General features: G+C 46.3%; 40 non-coding genes across 40 annotated transcripts; all 40 read right to left on the bottom strand.

Annotated features, from left to right (window-relative positions):
- Positions 1 to 643: 643 nt before the first annotated feature.
- On the bottom strand, positions 644 to 715 carry trnaq-cug (transfer RNA glutamine (anticodon CUG)). Its single transcript has one exon. It is a non-coding gene; the product is annotated as a tRNA-Gln (tRNA).
- Positions 716 to 824: 109 nt separating this feature from the next.
- On the bottom strand, positions 825 to 897 carry trnaf-gaa (transfer RNA phenylalanine (anticodon GAA)). Its single transcript has one exon. It is a non-coding gene; the product is annotated as a tRNA-Phe (tRNA).
- Positions 898 to 994: 97 nt separating this feature from the next.
- trnai-aau (transfer RNA isoleucine (anticodon AAU)) lies at positions 995 to 1,068 on the bottom strand. Its single transcript has one exon. It is a non-coding gene; the product is annotated as a tRNA-Ile (tRNA).
- A 79-nt stretch (positions 1,069 to 1,147) lies between these two features.
- Positions 1,148 to 1,219, bottom strand: trnap-ugg (transfer RNA proline (anticodon UGG)). Its single transcript has one exon. It is a non-coding gene; the product is annotated as a tRNA-Pro (tRNA).
- Positions 1,220 to 2,236: 1,017 nt separating this feature from the next.
- On the bottom strand, positions 2,237 to 2,308 carry trnaq-cug (transfer RNA glutamine (anticodon CUG)). The gene has a single exon. It is a non-coding gene; the product is annotated as a tRNA-Gln (tRNA).
- A 109-nt stretch (positions 2,309 to 2,417) lies between these two features.
- On the bottom strand, positions 2,418 to 2,490 carry trnaf-gaa (transfer RNA phenylalanine (anticodon GAA)). The gene has a single exon. It is a non-coding gene; the product is annotated as a tRNA-Phe (tRNA).
- Positions 2,491 to 2,587: 97 nt separating this feature from the next.
- On the bottom strand, positions 2,588 to 2,661 carry trnai-aau (transfer RNA isoleucine (anticodon AAU)). The gene has a single exon. It is a non-coding gene; the product is annotated as a tRNA-Ile (tRNA).
- Positions 2,662 to 4,027: 1,366 nt separating this feature from the next.
- On the bottom strand, positions 4,028 to 4,099 carry trnaq-cug (transfer RNA glutamine (anticodon CUG)). The gene has a single exon. It is a non-coding gene; the product is annotated as a tRNA-Gln (tRNA).
- Positions 4,100 to 4,208: 109 nt separating this feature from the next.
- Positions 4,209 to 4,281, bottom strand: trnaf-gaa (transfer RNA phenylalanine (anticodon GAA)). The gene has a single exon. It is a non-coding gene; the product is annotated as a tRNA-Phe (tRNA).
- A 97-nt stretch (positions 4,282 to 4,378) lies between these two features.
- trnai-aau (transfer RNA isoleucine (anticodon AAU)) lies at positions 4,379 to 4,452 on the bottom strand. The gene has a single exon. It is a non-coding gene; the product is annotated as a tRNA-Ile (tRNA).
- A 79-nt stretch (positions 4,453 to 4,531) lies between these two features.
- On the bottom strand, positions 4,532 to 4,603 carry trnap-ugg (transfer RNA proline (anticodon UGG)). Its single transcript has one exon. It is a non-coding gene; the product is annotated as a tRNA-Pro (tRNA).
- A 1,017-nt stretch (positions 4,604 to 5,620) lies between these two features.
- trnaq-cug (transfer RNA glutamine (anticodon CUG)) lies at positions 5,621 to 5,692 on the bottom strand. Its single transcript has one exon. It is a non-coding gene; the product is annotated as a tRNA-Gln (tRNA).
- Positions 5,693 to 5,801: 109 nt separating this feature from the next.
- Positions 5,802 to 5,874, bottom strand: trnaf-gaa (transfer RNA phenylalanine (anticodon GAA)). The gene has a single exon. It is a non-coding gene; the product is annotated as a tRNA-Phe (tRNA).
- Positions 5,875 to 5,971: 97 nt separating this feature from the next.
- trnai-aau (transfer RNA isoleucine (anticodon AAU)) lies at positions 5,972 to 6,045 on the bottom strand. Its single transcript has one exon. It is a non-coding gene; the product is annotated as a tRNA-Ile (tRNA).
- Positions 6,046 to 6,124: 79 nt separating this feature from the next.
- trnap-ugg (transfer RNA proline (anticodon UGG)) lies at positions 6,125 to 6,196 on the bottom strand. The gene has a single exon. It is a non-coding gene; the product is annotated as a tRNA-Pro (tRNA).
- A 1,015-nt stretch (positions 6,197 to 7,211) lies between these two features.
- trnaq-cug (transfer RNA glutamine (anticodon CUG)) lies at positions 7,212 to 7,283 on the bottom strand. The gene has a single exon. It is a non-coding gene; the product is annotated as a tRNA-Gln (tRNA).
- Positions 7,284 to 7,392: 109 nt separating this feature from the next.
- On the bottom strand, positions 7,393 to 7,465 carry trnaf-gaa (transfer RNA phenylalanine (anticodon GAA)). Its single transcript has one exon. It is a non-coding gene; the product is annotated as a tRNA-Phe (tRNA).
- Positions 7,466 to 7,562: 97 nt separating this feature from the next.
- trnai-aau (transfer RNA isoleucine (anticodon AAU)) lies at positions 7,563 to 7,636 on the bottom strand. The gene has a single exon. It is a non-coding gene; the product is annotated as a tRNA-Ile (tRNA).
- Positions 7,637 to 9,003: 1,367 nt separating this feature from the next.
- trnaq-cug (transfer RNA glutamine (anticodon CUG)) lies at positions 9,004 to 9,075 on the bottom strand. Its single transcript has one exon. It is a non-coding gene; the product is annotated as a tRNA-Gln (tRNA).
- A 109-nt stretch (positions 9,076 to 9,184) lies between these two features.
- On the bottom strand, positions 9,185 to 9,257 carry trnaf-gaa (transfer RNA phenylalanine (anticodon GAA)). Its single transcript has one exon. It is a non-coding gene; the product is annotated as a tRNA-Phe (tRNA).
- A 240-nt stretch (positions 9,258 to 9,497) lies between these two features.
- trnap-ugg (transfer RNA proline (anticodon UGG)) lies at positions 9,498 to 9,569 on the bottom strand. The gene has a single exon. It is a non-coding gene; the product is annotated as a tRNA-Pro (tRNA).
- Positions 9,570 to 10,586: 1,017 nt separating this feature from the next.
- On the bottom strand, positions 10,587 to 10,658 carry trnaq-cug (transfer RNA glutamine (anticodon CUG)). The gene has a single exon. It is a non-coding gene; the product is annotated as a tRNA-Gln (tRNA).
- A 289-nt stretch (positions 10,659 to 10,947) lies between these two features.
- On the bottom strand, positions 10,948 to 11,021 carry trnai-gau (transfer RNA isoleucine (anticodon GAU)). Its single transcript has one exon. It is a non-coding gene; the product is annotated as a tRNA-Ile (tRNA).
- A 79-nt stretch (positions 11,022 to 11,100) lies between these two features.
- trnap-ugg (transfer RNA proline (anticodon UGG)) lies at positions 11,101 to 11,172 on the bottom strand. Its single transcript has one exon. It is a non-coding gene; the product is annotated as a tRNA-Pro (tRNA).
- A 1,015-nt stretch (positions 11,173 to 12,187) lies between these two features.
- trnaq-cug (transfer RNA glutamine (anticodon CUG)) lies at positions 12,188 to 12,259 on the bottom strand. The gene has a single exon. It is a non-coding gene; the product is annotated as a tRNA-Gln (tRNA).
- Positions 12,260 to 12,368: 109 nt separating this feature from the next.
- On the bottom strand, positions 12,369 to 12,441 carry trnaf-gaa (transfer RNA phenylalanine (anticodon GAA)). Its single transcript has one exon. It is a non-coding gene; the product is annotated as a tRNA-Phe (tRNA).
- A 97-nt stretch (positions 12,442 to 12,538) lies between these two features.
- On the bottom strand, positions 12,539 to 12,612 carry trnai-aau (transfer RNA isoleucine (anticodon AAU)). The gene has a single exon. It is a non-coding gene; the product is annotated as a tRNA-Ile (tRNA).
- Positions 12,613 to 12,691: 79 nt separating this feature from the next.
- Positions 12,692 to 12,763, bottom strand: trnap-ugg (transfer RNA proline (anticodon UGG)). Its single transcript has one exon. It is a non-coding gene; the product is annotated as a tRNA-Pro (tRNA).
- A 1,010-nt stretch (positions 12,764 to 13,773) lies between these two features.
- Positions 13,774 to 13,845, bottom strand: trnaq-cug (transfer RNA glutamine (anticodon CUG)). Its single transcript has one exon. It is a non-coding gene; the product is annotated as a tRNA-Gln (tRNA).
- Positions 13,846 to 13,954: 109 nt separating this feature from the next.
- Positions 13,955 to 14,027, bottom strand: trnaf-gaa (transfer RNA phenylalanine (anticodon GAA)). The gene has a single exon. It is a non-coding gene; the product is annotated as a tRNA-Phe (tRNA).
- Positions 14,028 to 14,267: 240 nt separating this feature from the next.
- trnap-ugg (transfer RNA proline (anticodon UGG)) lies at positions 14,268 to 14,339 on the bottom strand. Its single transcript has one exon. It is a non-coding gene; the product is annotated as a tRNA-Pro (tRNA).
- Positions 14,340 to 15,356: 1,017 nt separating this feature from the next.
- trnaq-cug (transfer RNA glutamine (anticodon CUG)) lies at positions 15,357 to 15,428 on the bottom strand. Its single transcript has one exon. It is a non-coding gene; the product is annotated as a tRNA-Gln (tRNA).
- Positions 15,429 to 15,537: 109 nt separating this feature from the next.
- Positions 15,538 to 15,610, bottom strand: trnaf-gaa (transfer RNA phenylalanine (anticodon GAA)). Its single transcript has one exon. It is a non-coding gene; the product is annotated as a tRNA-Phe (tRNA).
- A 97-nt stretch (positions 15,611 to 15,707) lies between these two features.
- Positions 15,708 to 15,781, bottom strand: trnai-aau (transfer RNA isoleucine (anticodon AAU)). The gene has a single exon. It is a non-coding gene; the product is annotated as a tRNA-Ile (tRNA).
- A 79-nt stretch (positions 15,782 to 15,860) lies between these two features.
- trnap-ugg (transfer RNA proline (anticodon UGG)) lies at positions 15,861 to 15,932 on the bottom strand. Its single transcript has one exon. It is a non-coding gene; the product is annotated as a tRNA-Pro (tRNA).
- A 1,017-nt stretch (positions 15,933 to 16,949) lies between these two features.
- Positions 16,950 to 17,021, bottom strand: trnaq-cug (transfer RNA glutamine (anticodon CUG)). Its single transcript has one exon. It is a non-coding gene; the product is annotated as a tRNA-Gln (tRNA).
- A 109-nt stretch (positions 17,022 to 17,130) lies between these two features.
- Positions 17,131 to 17,203, bottom strand: trnaf-gaa (transfer RNA phenylalanine (anticodon GAA)). Its single transcript has one exon. It is a non-coding gene; the product is annotated as a tRNA-Phe (tRNA).
- Positions 17,204 to 17,300: 97 nt separating this feature from the next.
- On the bottom strand, positions 17,301 to 17,374 carry trnai-aau (transfer RNA isoleucine (anticodon AAU)). Its single transcript has one exon. It is a non-coding gene; the product is annotated as a tRNA-Ile (tRNA).
- A 79-nt stretch (positions 17,375 to 17,453) lies between these two features.
- trnap-ugg (transfer RNA proline (anticodon UGG)) lies at positions 17,454 to 17,525 on the bottom strand. The gene has a single exon. It is a non-coding gene; the product is annotated as a tRNA-Pro (tRNA).
- A 1,017-nt stretch (positions 17,526 to 18,542) lies between these two features.
- trnaq-cug (transfer RNA glutamine (anticodon CUG)) lies at positions 18,543 to 18,614 on the bottom strand. The gene has a single exon. It is a non-coding gene; the product is annotated as a tRNA-Gln (tRNA).
- Positions 18,615 to 18,630: the final 16 nt, after the last annotated feature.

Below are 18,630 nucleotides of genomic sequence, written 5' to 3'. Positions count from 1 at the left end.
GCGCATTGCTTTTACCCAGAGCAACGTAATGCAGGACATTTCACGATCAGAGACAATCAAGTTGTCACTTAAGATTCCACAAGTTTTTTTTTGCTGTGTAACTTGCATTTTCAATAAACCAGTGTGGATATGTGAGGTGGTTCGTTTCCTTGCCCTTTTCTTGTAGTTTCTTGAAAAGGATTATCCTCCATTACTATTGGGTAATTGTCAAAATAAGGCTAAGCATGAAAAATCTCTCTCCCCAAATCTTCTCTTTATAGTACGTGTGTGTGTGCAATCACATTAACGTTTCAGAAATGGGCAATTTGTTATATTTATTTTCCGCTTTGCCTTGGTTGTATTGACCTTTGGCTCATTGTGTACCGTTAGCCTGTTGTCAGTGTGAAAGCAGCAAATGCTACTTTAACTCGAGGTTTAATGAAACCTAGTTGTTATCCTACCATTGTCTTACGTTGTCATTACAAAGATCCTCCACCTTCTATGTGGTTCCTCGTTCCACAAGTACAACACTTTTCCTGCACGTAAACAGATGAAATTCACTTGTGTTTGCCTGACAGCTTAAACGTTTTAGTACAAAGGTCAAAGATCGGGGCGGTAACAATCCCTGGCATGAGCCCCTCGAAAGGTGTAGACTTTCAATGAGAGGTCTCACCGAGATTTGAACTCGGATCGCTGGATTCAGAGTCCAGAGTGCTAACCATTACACCATGAAACCCAATGTGAAGCTGTTTTCGACATGCAAGATTCCGAACAAAAGAGCGCACGGTCTTGTGAATGCAAGAGCTCCACTATAACTAGAGCAAAGCATTGGACAGAGGGACGCATGCCGAAACCCGGGATCGAACCAGGGACCTTTAGATCTTCAGTCTAACGCTCTCCCAACTGAGCTATTTCGGCCACGTTTGCAGATTTCTTGACTTGCGAATCGTAGTCCGCGGACGACCCCTGGCGCTGAAGCCCTGAATTTTGGAACAGAATGCCAGAGAAAAGCCTTTGGCCAGTACGGGGATCGAACCCGCGACCTTGGCGTTATTAGCACCACGCTCTAGCCAACTGAGCTAACAGGCCATGGGTCTCCTGCTTTCATGATCTGGATTGCCATAGTGCCACCTTGAGTGTCCTCACAATACGATGAACGCTTAAAGCAGGGATCGTCCGGGATTTGAACCCGGGACCTCTCGCACCCAAAGCGAGAATCATGCCCCTAGACCAACGAGCCGAGCGGTGTGCAGCGATTGTGATTTCAAGGCGCTTTGGAAAAGCATTGTCCCCACGTGTGCCCCGTTTCATTGAGCCAAAGCAATGCGCGTCTTTTTCCGATAATGCGCGGGAATTTGCTCAAATGAAAGAGCGCTCGCTTGGCATTCGAGAGGTAGAGGGAATGACGGCCTTATTCTCCATATTAGAGGCTTTTGGAGCTTCCTTCGTGCGACTTAGCCCTCCCTATGCTACCTGTCGAGGCTCACCTTTGCAGAAAAAGGTCTTCGTGTTGAATACTGTTCATATATTCAGTCACAAAAAGCCTTCAGTGCCCCATGTCTCTCCTCGCTATGGCACCTGGACACAAATGACAAGAATCTCCCATATGGTGTGCGCATTGCTTTTACCCAGAGCAACGTAATGCAGGACATTTCACGATCAGAGACAATCAAGTTGTCACTTAAGATTCCACAAGTTTTTTTTTGCTGTGTAACTTGCATTTTCAATAAACCAGTGTGGATATGTGAGGGGGTTCGTTTCCTTGCCCTTTTCTTGTAGTTTCTTGAAAAGGATTATCCTCCATTACTATTTGGTAATTGTCAAAATAAGGCTAAGCATGAAAAATCTCTCTCCCCAAATCTTCTCTTTATAGTACGTGTGTGTGTGCAATCACATTAACGTTTCAGAAATGGGCAATTTGTTATATTTATTTTCCGCTTTGCCTTGGTTGTATTGACCTTTGGCTCATTGTGTACCGTTGGCCTGTTGTCAGTGTGAAAGCAGCAAATGCTACTTTAACTCGAGGTTTAATGAAACCTAGTTGTTATCCTACCATTGTCTTACGTTGTCATTACAAAGATCCTCCACCTTCTATGTGGTTCCTCGTTCCACAAGTACAACACTTTTCCTGCACGTAAACAGATGAAATTCACTTGTGTTTGCCTGACAGCTTAAACGTTTTAGTACAAAGGTCAAAGATCGGGGGGATAACAATCCCTGGCATGAGCCCCTCGAAAAGGTGGAGACTTTCAATGAGAGGTCTCACCGAGATTTGAACTCGGATCGCTGGATTCAGAGTCCAGAGTGCTAACCTTTACACCATAAAACCCAATGTGAAGCTGTTTTCGACATGCAAGATTCTGAAGAAAAGAGCGCACGGTCTTGTGAATGCAAGAGCTCCACTATAACTAGAGCAAAGCATTGGACAGAGGGACGCATGCCTAAACCCGGGATCGAACCAGGGACCTTTAGATCTTCAGTCTAACGCTCTCCCAACTGAGCTATTTCGGCCACGTTTGCAGGTTTCTTGACTTGCGAATCGTAGTCCGCGGACGACCCCTGGCGCTGAAGCCCTGAATTATGGAACAGAATGCCAGAGAAAAGCCTTTGGCCAGTTCGGGGATCGAACCCGCGACCTTGGCGATATTAGCACCACGTTCTAGCCAACTGAGCTAACAGGCCATGGGTCTCCTGCTTTCATGATCTGGATTGCCATAGTGCCACCTTGAGTGTCCTCACAATACGATGAACGATTAAAGCAGGGCTCGTCCGGGATTTGAAACCTGGACCTCTCGCACCCAAAGCGAGAATCATGCCCCTAGACCAGGGTTCCTCAACTCTTACCCTGGAGGTCCGGAGCACTGCATAGTTTAGCTCCAACCATGATCAAACTTGCCTACCTCTGATTTTCTACTGATCCTGAACACCTTGATTAGCTTGCTCAGGTGTGTTTGATCAGGGCTGGAGCTAAACTCTGCAGTGCTCCGGACCTCCAGGGTAAGAGTTGAGGAACCCTGCCCTAGACCAACGAGCCGAGCGGTGTGCAGCGATTGTGATTTCAAGGCGCTTTGGAAAAGCATTTTCCCCGTGTGCCCCGTTTCATTGAGCCAAGGCAATGCGCGTCTTTTTCCGATAATGCGCGGGAATTTGCTCAAATGATAGAGCGCTCGCTTGGCATTCGAGAGGTAGAGGGAATGACGGCCTTATTCTCCATATTAGAGGCTTTTGGAGCTTCCTTCGTGCGACTTAGCCCTCCCTATGCTACCTGTCGAGGCTCACCTTTGCAGAAAAAGGTCTTCGTGTTGAATACTGTTCATATATTCAGTCACAAAAAGCCTTCAGTGCCCCTTGTCTCTCCTCGCTATGGCACCTGGACACAAATGACAAGAATCTCCCATATGGTGTGCGCATTGCTTTTACCCAGAGCAACGTAATGCAGGACATTTCACGATCAGAGACAATCAAGTTGTCACTTAAGATTCCACAAGTTTTTTTTTGCTGTGTAACTTGCATTTTCAATAAACCAGTGTGGATATGTGAGGTGGTTCGTTTCCTTGCCCTTTTCTTGTAGTTTCTTGAAAAGGATTATCCTCCATTACTATTGGGTAATTGTCAAAATAAGGCTAAGCATGAAAAATCTCTCTCCCCAAATCTTCTCTTTATAGTACGTGTGTGTGTGCAATCACATTAACGTTTCAGAAATGGGCAATTTGTTATATTTATTTTCCGCTTTGCCTTGGTTGTATTGACCTTTGGCTCATTGTGTACCGTTAGCCTGTTGTCAGTGTGAAAGCAGCAAATGCTACTTTAACTCGAGGTTTAATGAAACCTAGTTGTTATCCTACCATTGTCTTACGTTGTCATTACAAAGATCCTCCACCTTCTATGTGGTTCCTCGTTCCACAAGTACAACACTTTTCCTGCACGTAAACAGATGAAATTCACTTGTGTTTGCCTGACAGCTTAAACGTTTTAGTACAAAGGTCAAAGATCGGGGCGGTAACAATCCCTGGCATGAGCCCCTCGAAAGGTGTAGACTTTCAATGAGAGGTCTCACCGAGATTTGAACTCGGATCGCTGGATTCAGAGTCCAGAGTGCTAACCATTACACCATGAAACCCAATGTGAAGCTGTTTTCGACATGCAAGATTCCGAACAAAAGAGCGCACGGTCTTGTGAATGCAAGAGCTCCACTATAACTAGAGCAAAGCATTGGACAGAGGGACGCATGCCGAAACCCGGGATCGAACCAGGGACCTTTAGATCTTCAGTCTAACGCTCTCCCAACTGAGCTATTTCGGCCACGTTTGCAGATTTCTTGACTTGCGAATCGTAGTCCGCGGACGACCCCTGGCGCTGAAGCCCTGAATTTTGGAACAGAATGCCAGAGAAAAGCCTTTGGCCAGTACGGGGATCGAACCCGCGACCTTGGCGTTATTAGCACCACGCTCTAGCCAACTGAGCTAACAGGCCATGGGTCTCCTGCTTTCATGATCTGGATTGCCATAGTGCCACCTTGAGTGTCCTCACAATACGATGAACGCTTAAAGCAGGGATCGTCCGGGATTTGAACCCGGGACCTCTCGCACCCAAAGCGAGAATCATGCCCCTAGACCAACGAGCCGAGCGGTGTGCAGCGATTGTGATTTCAAGGCGCTTTGGAAAAGCATTGTCCCCACGTGTGCCCCGTTTCATTGAGCCAAAGCAATGCGCGTCTTTTTCCGATAATGCGCGGGAATTTGCTCAAATGAAAGAGCGCTCGCTTGGCATTCGAGAGGTAGAGGGAATGACGGCCTTATTCTCCATATTAGAGGCTTTTGGAGCTTCCTTCGTGCGACTTAGCCCTCCCTATGCTACCTGTCGAGGCTCACCTTTGCAGAAAAAGGTCTTCGTGTTGAATACTGTTCATATATTCAGTCACAAAAAGCCTTCAGTGCCCCTTGTCTCTCCTCGCTATGGCACCTGGACACAAATGACAAGAATCTCCCATATGGTGTGCGGATTGCTTTTACCCAGAGCAACGTAATGCAGGACATTTCACGATCAGAGACAATCAAGTTGTCACTTAAGATTCCACAAGTTTTTTTTTGCTGTGTAACTTGCATTTTCAATAAACCAGTGTGGATATGTGAGGTGGTTCGTTTCCTTGCCCTTTTCTTGTAGTTTCTTGAAAAGGATTATCCTCCATTACTATTGGGTAATTGTCAAAATAAGGCTAAGCATGAAAAATCTCTCTCCCCAAATCTTCTCTTTATAGTACGTGTGTGTGTGCAATCACATTAACGTTTCAGAAATGGGCAATTTGTTATATTTATTTTCCGCTTTGCCTTGGTTGTATTGACCTTTGGCTCATTGTGTACCGTTGGCCTGTTGTCAGTGTGAAAGCTGCAAATGCTACTTTAACTCGAGGTTTAATGAAACCTAGTTGTTATCCTACCATTGTCTTACGTTGTCATTACAAAGATCCTCCACCTTCTATGTGGTTCCTCGTTCCACAAGTACAACACTTTTCCTGCACGTAAACAGATGAAATTCACTTGTGTTTGCCTGACAGCTTAAACGTTTTAGTACAAAGGTCAAAGATCGGGGCGGTAACAATCCCTGGCATGAGCCCCTCGAAAAGGTGGAGACTTTCAATGAGAGGTCTCACCGAGATTTGAACTCGGATCGCTGGATTCAGAGTCCAGAGTGCTAACCTTTACACCATAAAACCCAATGTGAAGCTGTTTTCGACATGCAAGATTCTGAAGAAAAGAGCGCACGGTCTTGTGAATGCAAGAGCTCCACTATAACTAGAGCAAAGCATTGGACAGAGGGACGCATGCCTAAACCCGGGATCGAACCAGGGACCTTTAGATCTTCAGTCTAACGCTCTCCCAACTGAGCTATTTCGGCCACGTTTGCAGGTTTCTTGACTTGCGAATCGTAGTCCGCGGACGACCCCTGGCGCTGAAGCCCTGAATTATGGAACAGAATGCCAGAGAAAAGCCTTTGGCCAGTTCGGGGATCGAACCCGCGACCTTGGCGATATTAGCACCACGTTCTAGCCAACTGAGCTAACAGGCCATGGGTCTCCTGCTTTCATGATCTGGATTGCCATAGTGCCACCTTGAGTGTCCTCACAATACGATGAACGATTAAAGCAGGGCTCGTCCGGGATTTGAAACCGGGACCTCTCGCACCCAAAGCGAGAATCATGCCCCTAGACCAACGAGCCGAGCGGTGTGCAGCGATTGTGATTTCAAGGCGCTTTGGAAAAGCATTTTCCCCGTGTGCCCCGTTTCATTGAGCCAAGGCAATGCGCATCTTTTTCCGATAATGCGCGGGAATTTGCTCAAATGATAGAGCGCTCGCTTGGCATTCGAGAGGTAGAGGGAATGACGGCCTTATTCTCCATATTAGAGGCTTTTGGAGCTTCCTTCGTGCGACTTAGCCCTCCCTATGCTACCTGTCGAGGCTCACCTTTGCAGAAAAAGGTCTTCGTGTTGAATACTGTTCATATATTCAGTCACAAAAAGCCTTCAGTGCCCCATGTCTCTCCTCGCTATGGCACCTGGACACAAATGACAAGAATCTCCCATATGGTGTGCGCATTGCTTTTACCCAGAGCAACGTAATGCAGGACATTTCACGATCAGAGACAATCAAGTTGTCACTTAAGATTCCACAAGTTTTTTTTTGCTGTGTAACTTGCATTTTCAATAAACCAGTGTGGATATGTGAGGGGGTTCGTTTCCTTGCCCTTTTCTTGTAGTTTCTTGAAAAGGATTATCCTCCATTACTATTTGGTAATTGTCAAAATAAGGCTAAGCATGAAAAATCTCTCTCCCCAAATCTTCTCTTTATAGTACGTGTGTGTGTGCAATCACATTAACGTTTCAGAAATGGGCAATTTGTTATATTTATTTTCCGCTTTGCCTTGGTTGTATTGACCTTTGGCTCATTGTGTACCGTTGGCCTGTTGTCAGTGTGAAAGCAGCAAATGCTACTTTAACTCGAGGTTTAATGAAACCTAGTTGTTATCCTACCATTGTCTTACGTTGTCATTACAAAGATCCTCCACCTTCTATGTGGTTCCTCGTTCCACAAGTACAACACTTTTCCTGCACGTAAACAGATGAAATTCACTTGTGTTTGCCTGACAGCTTAAACGTTTTAGTACAAAGGTCAAAGATCGGGGGGATAACAATCCCTGGCATGAGCCCCTCGAAAAGGTGGAGACTTTCAATGAGAGGTCTCACCGAGATTTGAACTCGGATCGCTGGATTCAGAGTCCAGAGTGCTAACCTTTACACCATAAAACCCAATGTGAAGCTGTTTTCGACATGCAAGATTCTGAAGAAAAGAGCGCACGGTCTTGTGAATGCAAGAGCTCCACTATAACTAGAGCAAAGCATTGGACAGAGGGACGCATGCCTAAACCCGGGATCGAACCAGGGACCTTTAGATCTTCAGTCTAACGCTCTCCCAACTGAGCTATTTCGGCCACGTTTGCAGGTTTCTTGACTTGCGAATCGTAGTCCGCGGACGACCCCTGGCGCTGAAGCCCTGAATTATGGAACAGAATGCCAGAGAAAAGCCTTTGGCCAGTTCGGGGATCGAACCCGCGACCTTGGCGATATTAGCACCACGTTCTAGCCAACTGAGCTAACAGGCCATGGGTCTCCTGCTTTCATGATCTGGATTGCCATAGTGCCACCTTGAGTGTCCTCACAATACGATGAACGATTAAAGCAGGGCTCGTCCGGGATTTGAAACCTGGACCTCTCGCACCCAAAGCGAGAATCATGCCCCTAGACCAGGGTTCCTCAACTCTTACCCTGGAGGTCCGGAGCACTGCATAGTTTAGCTCCAACCATGATCAAACTTGCCTACCTCTGATTTTCTACTGATCCTGAACACCTTGATTAGCTTGCTCAGGTGTGTTTGATCAGGGCTGGAGCTAAACTCTGCAGTGCTCCGGACCTCCAGGGTAAGAGTTGAGGAACCCTGCCCTAGACCAACGAGCCGAGCGGTGTGCAGCGATTGTGATTTCAAGGCGCTTTGGAAAAGCATTTTCCCCGTGTGCCCCGTTTCATTGAGCCAAGGCAATGCGCGTCTTTTTCCGATAATGCGCGGGAATTTGCTCAAATGATAGAGCGCTCGCTTGGCATTCGAGAGGTAGAGGGAATGACGGCCTTATTCTCCATATTAGAGGCTTTTGGAGCTTCCTTCGTGCGACTTAGCCCTCCCTATGCTACCTGTCGAGGCTCACCTTTGCAGAAAAAGGTCTTCGTGTTGAATACTGTTCATATATTCAGTCACAAAAAGCCTTCAGTGCCCCTTGTCTCTCCTCGCTATGGCACCTGGACACAAATGACAAGAATCTCCCATATGGTGTGCGCATTGCTTTTACCCAGAGCAACGTAATGCAGGACATTTCACGATCAGAGACAATCAAGTTGTCACTTAAGATTCCACAAGTTTTTTTTTGCTGTGTAACTTGCATTTTCAATAAACCAGTGTGGATATGTGAGGGGGTTCGTTTCCTTGCCCTTTTCTTGTAGTTTCTTGAAAAGGATTATCCTCCATTACTATTGGGTAATTGTCAAAATAAGGCTAAGCATGAAAAATCTCTCTCCCCAAATCTTCTCTTTATAGTACGTGTGTGTGTGCAATCACATTAACGTTTCAGAAATGGGCAATTTGTTATATTTATTTTCCGCTTTGCCTTGGTTGTATTGACCTTTGGCTCATTGTGTACCGTTGGCGTGTTGTCAGTGTGAAAGCAGCAAATGCTACTTTAACTCGAGGTTTAATGAAACCTAGTTGTTATCCTACCATTGTCTTACGTTGTCATTACAAAGATCCTCCACCTTCTATGTGGTTCCTCGTTCCACAAGTACAACACTTTTCCTGCACGTAAACAGATGAAATTCACTTGTGTTTGCCTGACAGCTTAAACGTTTTAGTACAAAGGTCAAAGATCGGGGCGGTAACAATCCCTGGCATGAGCCCCTCGAAAAGGTGGAGACTTTCAATGAGAGGTCTCACCGAGATTTGAACTCGGATCGCTGGATTCAGAGTCCAGAGCGCTAACCATTACACCATGAAACCCAATGTGAAGCTGTTTTCGACATGCAAGATTCTGAAGAAAAGAGCGCACGGTCTTGTGAATGCAAGAGCTCCACTATAACTAGAGCAAAGCATTGGACAGAGGGACGCATGCCGAAACCCGGGATCGAACCAGGGACCTTTAGATCTTCAGTCTAACGCTCTCCCGACTGAGCTATTTCGGCCACGTTTGCAGATTTCTTGACTTGCGAATCGTAGTCCGCGGACGACCCCTGGCGCTGAAGCCCTGAATTATGGAACAGAATGCCAGAGAAAAGCCTTTGGCCAGTACGGGGCGACCTTGGCGTTATTAGCACCACGCTCTAGCCAACTGAGCTGACAGGCCATGGGTCTCCTGCTTTCATGATCTGGATTGCCATAGTGCCACCTTGAGTGTCCTAACAATAAGATGAACGCTTAAAGCAGGGCTCGTCCGGGATTTGAACCCGGGACCTCTCGCACCCAAAGCGAGAATCATGCCCCTAGACCAACGAGCCGAGCGGTGTGCAGTGATTGTGATTTCAAGGCGCTTTGGAAAAGCATTTTCCCCACGTGTGCCCCGTTTCATTGAGCCAAAGCAATGCGCGTCTTTTTCCGATAATGCGCGGGAATTTGCTCAAATGAAAGAGCCCTCGCTTGGCATTCGAGAGGTAGAGGGAATGACGGCCATATTCTCCATATTAGAGGCTTTTGGAGCTTCCTTCGTGCGACTTAGCCCTCCCTATGCTACCTGTCGAGGCTCACCTTTGCAGAAAAAGGTCTTCGTGTTGAATACTGTTCATATATTCAGTCACAAAAAGCCTTCAGTGCCCCTTGTCTCTCCTCGCTATGGCACCTGGACACAAATGACAAGAATCTCCCATATGGTGTGCGCATTGCTTTTACCCAGAGCAACGTAATGCAGGACATTTCACGATCAGAGACAATCAAGTTGTCACTTAAGATTCCACAAGTTTTTTTTTGCTGTGTAACTTGCATTTTCAGTAAACCAGTGTGGATATGTGAGGTGGTTCGTTTCCTTGCCCTTTTCTTGTAGTTTCTTGAAAAGGGTTATCCTCCATTACTGTTGGGCAATTGTCAAAATAAGGCTAAGCATGAAAAATCTCTCTCCCCAAATCTTCTCTTTATAGTAAGTGTGTGTGTGCAATCACATTAACGTTTCAGAAATGGGCAATTTGTTATATTTATTTTCCGCTTTGCCTTGGTTGTATTGACCTTTGGCTCATTGTGTACCGTTGGCCTGTTGTCAGTGTGAAAGCAGCAAATGCTACTTTAACTCGAGGTTTAATGAAACCTAGTTGTTATCCTACCATTGTCTTACGTTGTCATTACAAAGATCCTCCACCTTCTATGTGGTTCCTCGTTCCACAAGTACAACACTTTTCCTGCACGTAAACAGATGAAATTCACTTGTGTTTGCCTGACAGCTTAAACGTTTTAGTACAAAGGTCAAAGATCGGGGCGGTAACAATCCCTGGCATGAGCCCCTCGAAAAGGTGTAGACTTTCAATGAGAGGTCTCACCGAGATTTGAACTCGGATCGCTGGATTCAGAGTCCAGAGTGCTAACCATTACACCATGAAACCCAATGTTAAGCTGTTTTCGACATGCCAGATTCCGAAGAAAAGAGCGCACGGTCTTGTGAATGCAAGAGCTCCACTATAACTAGAGCAAAGCATTGGACAGAGGGATCTGTTCAATGGGGTTGCATGCCGCATGCCGAAACCCGGGATCTTTAGATCTTCAGTCTAACGCTCTCCCAACTGAGCTATTTCGGCCACGTTTGCAGATTTCTTGACTTGCAAATCGTAGTCCGCGGACGACCCCTGGCGCTGAAGCCCTGAATTATGGAACAGAATGCCAGAGAAAAGCCTTTGGCCAGTACGGGGATCGAACCCGCGACATTGGCGTTATCAGCACCACGCTCTAGCCAACTGAGCTAACAGGCCATGGGTCTCCTGCTCTCATGATCTGGATTGCCATAGTGCCACCTTGAGTGTCCTCACAATACCATGAACGCTTAAAGCAGGGCTCGTCCGGGATTTGAACCCGGGACCTCTCGCACCCAAAGCGAGAATCATGCCCCTAGACCAACGAGCCGAGCGGTGTGCAGCGATTGTGATTTCAAGGCGCTTTGGAAAAGCATTTTCCCCGTGTGCCCCGTTTCATTGAGCCAAGGCAATGCGCGTCTTTTTCCGATAATGCGCGGGAATTTGCTCAAATGATAAAGCGCTCGCTTGGCATTCGAGAGGTAGAGGGAATGACAGCCTTATTCTCAATATTAGAGGCTTTTGGAGCTTCCTTCGTGCGACTTAGCCCTCCCTATGCTACCTGTCGAGGCTCACCTTTGCAGAAAAAGGTCTTCGTGTTGAATACTGTTCATATATTCAGTCACAAAAAGCCTTCAGTGCCCCTTGTCTCTCCTCGCTATGGCACCTGGACACAAATGACAAGAATCTCCCATATGGTGTGCGCATTGCTTTTACCCAGAGCAACGTAATGCAGGACAGTTCACGATCAGAGACAATCAAGTTGTCACTTAAGATTCCACAAGTTTTTTTTTGCTGTGTAACTTGCATTTTCAATAAACCAGTGTGGATATGTGAGGTGGTTCGTTTCCTTGCCCTTTTCTTGTAGTTTCTTGAAAAGGATTATCCTCCATTACTATTGGGTAATTGTCAAAATAAGGCTAAGCATGAAAAATCTCTCTCCCCAAATCTTCTCTTTATAGTACGTGTGTGTGTGCAATCACATTAACGTTTCAGAAATGGGCAATTTGTTATATTTATTTTCCGCTTTGCCTTGGTTGTATTGACCTTTGGCTCATTGTGTACCGTTGGCCTGTTGTCAGTGTGAAAGCAGCAAATGCTACTTTAACTCGAGGTTTAATGAAACCTAGTTGTTATCCTACCATTGTCTTACGTTGTCATTACAAAGATCCTCCACCTTCTATGTGGTTCCTCGTTCCACAAGTACAACACTTTTCCTGCACGTAAACAGATGAAATTCACTTGTGTTTGCCTGACAGCTTAAACGTTTTAGTACAAAGGTCAAAGATCGGGGCGGTAACAATCCCTGGCATGAGCCCCTCGAAAAGGTGTAGACTTTCAATGAGAGGTCTCACCAAGATTTGAACTCGGATCGCTGGATTCAGAGTCCAGAGTGCTAACCATTACACCATGAAACCCAATGTGAAGCTGTTTTCGACATGCAAGATTCCGAAGAAAAGAGCGCACGGTCTTGTGAATGCAAGAGCTCCACTATAACTAGAGCAAAGCATTGGACAGAGGGACGCATGCCGAAACCCGGGATCGAACCAGGGACCTTGAGATCTTCAGTCTAACGCTCTCCCAACTGAGCTATTTCGGCCTCGTTTGCAGGTTTCTTGAATTGCGAATCGTAGTTCGCGGACGACCCCTGGCGCTGAAGCCCTGAATTATGGAACAGAATGCCAGAGAAAAGCCTTTGGCCAGTACGGGGATCGAACCCGCGACCTTGGCGTTATTAGCACCACGCTCTAGCCAACTGAGCTAACAGGCCATGGGTCTCCTGCTTTCATGATCTGGATTGCCATAGTGCCACCTTGAGTGTCCTCACAATACGATGAACGCTTAAAGCAGGGCTCGTCCGGGATTTGAACCCGGGACCTCTCGCACCCAAAGCGAGAATCATGCCCCTAGACCAACGAGCCGAGCGGTGTGCAGCGATTGTGATTTCAAGGCGCTTTGGAAAAGCATTTTCCCCACGTGTGCCCTGTTTCATTGAGCCAAAGCAATGCGCGTCTTTTTCCGATAATGCGCGGGAATTTGCTCAAATGAAAGAGCGCTCGCTTGGCATTCGAGAGGTAGAGGGAATGACGGCCTTATTCTCCATATTAGAGGCTTTTGGAGCTTCCTTCGTGCGACTTAGCCCTCCCTATGCTACCTGTCGAGGCTCACCTTTGCAGAAAAAGGTCTTCGTGTTGAATACTGTTCATATATTCAGTCACAAAAAGCCTTCAGTGCCCCTTGTCTCTCCTCGCTATGGCACCTGGACACAAATGACAAGAATCTCCCATATGGTGTGCGCATTGCTTTTACCCAGAGCAACGTAATGCAGGACATTTCACGATCAGAGACAATCAAGTTGTCACTTAAGATTCCACAAGTTTTTTTTTGCTGTGTAACTTGCATTTTCAATAAACCAGTGTGGATATGTGAGGTGGTTCGTTTCCTTGCCCTTTTCTTGTAGTTTCTTGAAAAGGGTTATCCTCCATTACTGTTGGGTAATTGTCAAAATAAGGCTAAGCATGAAAAATCTCTCTCCCCAAATCTTCTCTTTTTAGTACGTGTGTGTGTGCAATCACATTAACGTTTCAGAAATGGGCAATTTCTTATATTTATTTTCCGCTTTGCCTTGGTTGTATTGACCTTTGGCTCATTGTGTACCGTTGGCCTGTTGTCAGTGTGAAAGCAGCAAATGCTACTTTAACTCGAGGTTTAATGAAACCTAGTTGTTATCCTACCATTGTCTTACGTTGTCATTACAAAGATCCTCCACCTTCTATGTGGTTCCACAAGTACAACACTTTTCCTGCACGTAAACAGATGAAATTCACTTGTGTTTGCCTGACTGCTTAAACGTTTTAGTACAAAGGTCAAAGATCGGGGCGGTAACAATCCCTGGCATGAGCCCCTCGAAAAGGTGTAGACTTTCAATGAGAGGTCTCACCAAGATTTGAACTCGGATCGCTGGATTCAGAGTCCAGAGTGCTAACCATTACACCATGAAACCCAATGTGAAGCTGTTTTGGACATGCAAGATTCCGAAGAAAAGAGCGCACGGTCTTGTGAATGCAAGAGCTCCACTATAACTAGAGCAAAGCATTGGACAGAGGGACGCATGCCGAAACCCGGGATCGAACCAGGGACCTTTAGATCTTCAGTCTAACGCTCTCCCGACTGAGCTATTTCGGCCACGTTTGCAGATTTCTTGACTTGCGAATCGTAGTCCGCGGACGACCCCTGGCGCTGAAGCCCTGAATTATGGAACAGAATGCCAGAGAAAAGCCTTTGGCCAGTACGGGGCGACCTTGGCGTTATTAGCACCACGCTCTAGCCAACTGAGCTGACAGGCCATGGGTCTCCTGCTTTCATGATCTGGATTGCCATAGTGCCACCTTGAGTGTCCTCACAATACGATGAACGCTTAAAGCAGGGCTCGTCCGGGATTTGAACCCGGGACCTCTCGCACCCAAAGCGAGAATCATGCCCCTAGACCAACGAGCCGAGCGGTGTGCAGTGATTGTGATTTCAAGGCGCTTTGGAAAAGCATTTTCCCCACGTGTGCCCCGTTTCATTGAGCCAAAGCAATGCGCGTCTTTTTCCGATAATGCGCGGGAATTTGCTCAAATGAAAGAGCCCTCGCTTGGCATTCGAGAGGTAGAGGGAATGACGGCCATATTCTCCATATTAGAGGCTTTTGGAGCTTCCTTCGTGCGACTTAGCCCTCCCTATGCTACCTGTCGAGGCTCACCTTTGCAGAAAAAGGTCTTCGTGTTGAATACTGTTCATATATTCAGTCACAAAAAGCCTTCAGTGCCCCTTGTCTCTCCTCGCTATGGCACCTGGACACAAATGACAAGAATCTCCCATATGGTGTGCGCATTGCTTTTACCCAGAGCAACGTAATGCAGGACATTTCACGATCAGAGACAATCAAGTTGTCACTTAAGATTCCACAAGTTTTTTTTTGCTGTGTAACTTGCATTTTCAATAAACCAGTGTGGATATGTGAGGTGGTTCGTTTCCTTGCCCTTTTCTTGTAGTTTCTTGAAAAGGGTTATCCTCCATTACTGTTGGGCAATTGTCAAAATAAGGCTAAGCATGAAAAATCTCTCTCACCAAATCTTCTCTTTATAGTACGTGTGTGTGTGCAATCACATTAACGTTTCAGAAATGGGCAATTTGTTATATTTATTTTCCGCTTTGCCTTGGTTGTATTGACCTTTGGCTCATTGTGTACCGTTGGCCTGTTGTCAGTGTGAAAGCAGCAAATGCTACTTTAACTCGAGGTTTAATGAAACCTAGTTGTTATCCTACCATTGTCTTACGTTGTCATTACAAAGATCCTCCACCTTCTATGTGGTTCCTCGTTCCACAAGTACAACACTTTTCCTGCACGTAAACAGATGAAATTCACTTGTGTTTGCCTGACAGCTTAAACGTTTTAGTACAAAGGTCAAAGATCGGGGGGATAACAATCCCTGGCATGAGCCCCTCGAAAAGGTGTAGACTTTCAATGAGAGGTCTCACCGAGATTTGAACTCGGATCGCTGGATTCAGATTCCAGAGTGCTAACCATTACACCATGAAACCCAATGTGAAGCTGTTTTCGACATGCCAGATTCCGAAGAAAAGAGCGCACGGTCTTGTGAATGCAAGAGCTCAACTATAACTAGAGCAAAGCATTGGAAAGAGGGACGCATGCCGAAACCCGGGATCGAACCAGGGACCTTTAGATCTTCAGTCTAACGCTCTCCCAACTGAGCTATTTCGGCCACGTTTGCAGATTTCTTGACTTGCGAATCGTAGTCCGCGGACGACCCCTGGCGCTGAAGCCCTGAATTATGGAACAGAATGCCAGAGAAAAGCCTTTGGCCAGTACGGGGATCGAACCCGCGACCTTGGCGTTATTAGCACCACGCTCTAGCCAACTGAGCTAACAGGCCATGGGTCTCCTGCTTTCATGATCTGGATTGCCATAGTGCCACCTTGAGTGTCCTCACAATACGATGAACGCTTAAAGCAGGGCTCCTCCGGGATTTGAACCCGGGACCTCTCGCACCCAAAGCGAGAATCATGCCCCTAGACCAACGAGCCGAGCGGTGTGCAGCGATTGTGATTTCAAGGCGCTTTGGAAAAGCATTTTCCCCACGTGTGCCCCGTTTCATTGAGCCAAAGCAATGCGCGTCTTTTTCCGATAATGCGCGGGAATTTGCTCAAATGAAAGAGCCCTCGCTTGGCATTCGAGAGGTAGAGGGAATGACGGCCTTATTCTCCATATTAGAGGCTTTTGGAGCTTCCTTCGTGCGACTTAGCCCTCCCTATGCTACCTGTCGAGGCTCACCTTTGCAGAAAAAGGTCTTCGTGTTGAATACTGTTCATATATTCAGTCACAAAAAGCCTTCAGTGCCCCTTGTCTCTCCTCGCTATGGCACCTGGACACAAATGACAAGAATCTCCCATATGGTGTGCGCATTGCTTTTACCCAGAGCAACGTAATGCAGGACATTTCACGATCAGAGACAATCAAGTTGTCACTTAAGATTCCACAAGTTTTTTTTTGCTGTGTAACTTGCATTTTCAATAAACCAGTGTGGATATGTGAGGTGGTTCGTTTCCTTGCCCTTTTCTTGTAGTTTCTTGAAAAGGATTATCCTCCATTACTATTGGGTAATTGTCAAAATAAGGCTAAGCATGAAAAATCTCTCTCCCCAAATCTTCTCTTTATAGTACGTGTGTGTGTGCAATCACATTAACGTTTCAGAAATGGGCAATTTGTTATATTTATTTTCCGCTTTGCCTTGGTTGTATTGACCTTTGGCTCATTGTGTACCGTTAGCCTGTTGTCAGTGTGAAAGCAGCAAATGCTACTTTAACTCGAGGTTTAATGAAACCTAGTTGTTATCCTACCATTGTCTTACGTTGTCATTACAAAGATCCTCCACCTTCTATGTGGTTCCTCGTTCCACAAGTACAACACTTTTCCTGCACGTAAACAGATGAAATTCACTTGTGTTTGCCTGACAGCTTAAACGTTTTAGTACAAAGGTCAAAGATCGGGGCGGTAACAATCCCTGGCATGAGCCCCTCGAAAAGGTGTAGACTTTCAATGAGAGGTCTCACCGAGATTTGAACTCGGATCGCTGGATTCAGAGTCCAGAGTGCTAACCATTACACCATGAAACCCAATGTGAAGCTGTTTTCGACATGCAAGATTCCGAACAAAAGAGCGCACGGTCTTGTGAATGCAAGAGCTCCACTATAACTAGAGCAAAGCATTGGACAGAGGGACGCATGCCGAAACCCGGGATCGAACCAGGGACCTTTAGATCTTCAGTCTAACGCTCTCCCAACTGAGCTATTTCAGCCACGTTTGCAGATTTCTTGACTTGCGAATCGTAGTCCGCGGACGACCCCTGGCGCTGAAGCCCTGAATTTTGGAACAGAATGCCAGAGAAAAGCCTTTGGCCAGTACGGGGATCGAACCCGCGACCTTGGCGTTATTAGCACCACGCTCTAGCCAACTGAGCTAACAGGCCATGGGTCTCCTGCTTTCATGATCTGGATTGCCATAGTGCCACCTTGAGTGTCCTCACAATACGATGAACGCTTAAAGCAGGGCTCGTCCGGGATTTGAACCCGGGACCTCTCGCACCCAAAGCGAGAATCATGCCCCTAGACCAACGAGCCGAGCGGTGTGCAGCGATTGTGATTTCAAGGCGCTTTGGAAAAGCATTGTCCCCACGTGTGCCCCGTTTCATTGAGCCAAAGCAATGCGCGTCTTTTTCCGATAATGCGCGGGAATTTGCTCAAATGAAAGAGCGCTCGCTTGGCATTCGAGAGGTAGAGGGAATGACGGCCTTATTCTCCATATTAGAGGCTTTTGGAGCTTCCTTCGTGCGACTTAGCCCTCCCTATGCTACCTGTCGAGGCTCACCTTTGCAGAAAAAGGTCTTCGTGTTGAATACTGTTCATATATTCAGTCACAAAAAGCCTTCAGTGCCCCTTGTCTCTCCTCGCTATGGCACCTGGACACAAATGACAAGAATCTCCCATATGGTGTGCGGATTGCTTTTACCCAGAGCAACGTAATGCAGGACATTTCACGATCAGAGACAATCAAGTTGTCACTTAAGATTCCACAAGTTTTTTTTTGCTGTGTAACTTGCATTTTCAATAAACCAGTGTGGATATGTGAGGTGGTTCGTTTCCTTGCCCTTTTCTTGTAGTTTCTTGAAAAGGATTATCCTCCATTACTATTGGGTAATTGTCAAAATAAGGCTAAGCATGAAAAATCTCTCTCCCCAAATCTTCTCTTTATAGTACGTGTGTGTGTGCAATCACATTAACGTTTCAGAAATGGGCAATTTGTTATATTTATTTTCCGCTTTGCCTTGGTTGTATTGACCTTTGGCTCATTGTGTACCGTTGGCCTGTTGTCAGTGTGAAAGCTGCAAATGCTACTTTAACTCGAGGTTTAATGAAACCTAGTTGTTATCCTACCATTGTCTTACGTTGTCATTACAAAGATCCTCCACCTTCTATGTGGTTCCTCGTTCCACAAGTACAACACTTTTCCTGCACGTAAACAGATGAAATTCACTTGTGTTTGCCTGACAGCTTAAACGTTTTAGTACAAAGGTCAAAGATCGGGGCGGTAACAATCCCTGGCATGAGCCCCTCGAAAAGGTGGAGACTTTCAATGAGAGGTCTCACCGAGATTTGAACTCGGATCGCTGGATTCAGAGTCCAGAGTGCTAACCTTTACACCATAAAACCCAATGTGAAGCTGTTT

This window comes from Triplophysa dalaica, unplaced genomic scaffold (assembly GCF_015846415.1).
Source record: "Triplophysa dalaica isolate WHDGS20190420 unplaced genomic scaffold, ASM1584641v1 Contig2, whole genome shotgun sequence".
In the NCBI taxonomy this organism is placed as follows: Eukaryota; Metazoa; Chordata; class Actinopteri; order Cypriniformes; family Nemacheilidae; genus Triplophysa; species Triplophysa dalaica.
The sequence above is the reverse complement of the archived record's forward strand: the minus strand, read 5'-3'. Positions and strand labels throughout refer to the sequence as shown.